The sequence below is a fragment of the Eptesicus fuscus genome, chromosome 4, assembly GCF_027574615.1.
Source record: "Eptesicus fuscus isolate TK198812 chromosome 4, DD_ASM_mEF_20220401, whole genome shotgun sequence".
Lineage (NCBI taxonomy): Eukaryota > Metazoa > Chordata > Mammalia > Chiroptera > Vespertilionidae > Eptesicus > Eptesicus fuscus.
In genome coordinates this window covers 62,994,423-62,997,184 of record NC_072476.1, presented here as the reverse complement: position 1 = coordinate 62,997,184, position 2,762 = coordinate 62,994,423, and the positions used below count along the sequence as shown (strand labels likewise).

Here is a 2,762-nt window from a genome sequence, read left to right as displayed (position 1 = left end):
TCTAGAAGTAAGAACAAACTGGAAAAAATTACTGCAAGTGACCGAGGTGACCCATCCCTCCTCTAACTGCCTACCAGAGAAAAGAAAATTCTCTCTAGATAAAGAAAAAAATCATCGAGAGCATCTATACATTTTAATTTACTATATCCAGCATTAAGTCAAAATCATGCACTACGGGCTTTGCCGCAGGCTCTGTCGCGTTGGGACCTGTATGGTTACCAGAAATCATAAGTGGGATGCCAGGAGACCCAAGAAACCTAAAAATGGATTCTGTGGCCTTTGAGGATGTAAGTGTGAAATTCACCCTAGAGGAGTGGGCTTTACTGGATTCTTCACAGAAGAAACTCTACAGAGATGTGATGAGGGAAACATTCAGGAACTTGGCCTCAGTGGGAGAAATATACAAAGACCATGACATTGAAGATCAATATGAAAACCATGGGACAAATTTAAGCATTCATATAGTAAAGAGACCAGGTAAAAGTAAACAAGGTAGTCAATATGGAGAAAAGTTCAGCCAAATTCCAAATCATAATCAGAAAAGGAAAACTTCTTCTGGACTAAAACTATGTGAATGCAGTGTGTGTGTGGAGTCTTCATGAATCATTCATTCTATAGTAGGCATATGAGATCTCACACTACACCCAAACCATATGAGTATCAGGAATATGAAGAAAAGCCATATAAATGTAAGGAACGTGGGAAAGCTTTCAAGTATCACCAGTCCTTTCGAAGGTATGAAAAGATTCACACTGGAGTGAAGCCCTATATATGTAAGCACTGTGGTAAAGCTTTCAGTTGTCTCGGTTATTGTCGAACTCATGAAATATCTCACACAGGAGAGAAACCATATAAATGTAAGCAATGTGGTAAGCTTTCATTCGTCCCAGTTACTTCAGAAAACATGAAAGAACACATACTGGAGAGAAACCATATGAATGTAAGCAATGTGGTAAAGCCTTCAGCTGCTTTACATCCTTTCAAAGCCATGAAAGGAGACACAGTGGAGAAAAGCCCTATGAATGTAAAAAATGTGGCAAATCCTTCAGTTGTCCAAGTTATTTTCGAAAACATGAACAAAGTCATACTGGCGAGAAACTCTATGAATATAAGGAATGTGGGAAGTCCTTCAGTTGTCCAAGTTATTTTCGAAAACATGAAAGAAATCATACTGAAGAGAAACCCTATGAGTAAGAAATGTGGGAAAGCTTTGAGTTCTCTTACCAACTTTCGAAGACACATGATGAAGCACACCGGAGATGGGCCTTACAAATGTAAGGAGTGTGGGAAGGTTTTTGAGTGTCCAAATTACTTTCAATATCATGAAAGCACACATAGTGGAGAAAAGCCATATGAATGTAAGGAATGTGGTAAACCCTTCAGTACTCCCAGATGCCTTCAAAATCATGAAAGAACTCATACCAGGGGGGAAAAAAACAAACGCATGAATGTAAGGAATGCGGTAAAGCCTTCAGTTTTCCCTGTTCCTTCAAAAACATGAAAGAAGTCATACTGGGGAGAAACCCTATGAATGTAAGCAATGCAAGAAGGCCTTCACTTATCTCAGTTCCATTCAAAAACATGAAAGAGCTCATAGTGGAGAGAAGCCCTATGAATGTAAGGAATGTGGAAAAGCCTTCATTTCCCTTTCCAATGTTCAAAGACATCTGACAAAGCACACTGGAGATGGGCCTTGTAAACGTGAGGAATGTGGGAAAGCCTTTGATGGTCCTAGTTCATTACGAACACATGAAAGAACTCACGCTGGAGAGAAACCCTATCAGTGTAAAAAGTGTAGTAAAGCCTTCAGTCATCCCAGTTCTTTACGAAGTCACGAAAGAGCTCATAACTAAGAAAAAGTCTATGAATATAAGGAATGTGTGAGAACCTTTTGTGGACATGTAAGAATGCACACTGGAGAGATACCCTATGTGGAAAGCCTTTAGCTGTCTCATTTCCTTGGGAAGCCACACCCAAAAACAGACAAACAAAAACCTCACAGTGGAAAAAGTTCTAAATGTAAACAATATAGGAAAACCTTCACTTGTCTCAAATCCCTACAAAACATTGAGAATGAATACTGGGTAGGAACTGTGTAAGTGAAAAAATAAGACATAATATTTAATTTTAACAAATATTTTCAAAGTGATGTGAAAACTGCATTGGAAATAAATCATATTAATGTAACTAATATGGATAACCTGTTGGAAATGAGGTTACTCTAAAATTTTCATGACATGAATAAAATATTATAAAGGTAATACATATATGGTCTTATTATTACTTACTTATTCTTTAAGTAATCCTCTGTAGTATGAGGTCCTACTTCTGTAAGTAAATATTGAAGTGAGACAATTCTGTAGATCTGTGGGTGAATTGAAGTGTATTTCTAGCATGCAAGTAGGTTTAATTTTTATATAACTTTGTAATTGATCCATAAGAAAAGGACCACTAAAAAATGACATTTTGGTATTTATTGTTTTTTGTTTCTCTACTGGCCTCTGGTGACAAGTACTGGATATGTTTTACCCTTTTATATACATGTGTATTCCACTTTTCTTTCTTAGTAGAAAACTACTTTTTCATTTGCCTGAAGTGCCTTATTTTGTTTTTCTTGCCAATAAATACATTTCTAAGTGTGCAAAGTTCAAAAAAAAAATCATCCACTATGCCAGAAACACAAAAAACTAAAAACAAAAGAGAAAAAAAAAACAGGTAGTCCAGGTATTGTGGTTATTAAATAAGGACTTCAAAATAGCTAT

The 2,762-nt window shown here is 36.6% G+C and overlaps 1 pseudogene; it reads left to right on the top strand.

The window, feature by feature from the left end:
* Positions 1 to 263: 263 nt before the first annotated feature.
* Positions 264 to 1,853, top strand: LOC103305365 (zinc finger protein 709-like; annotated as a pseudogene).
* Positions 1,854 to 2,762: the final 909 nt, after the last annotated feature.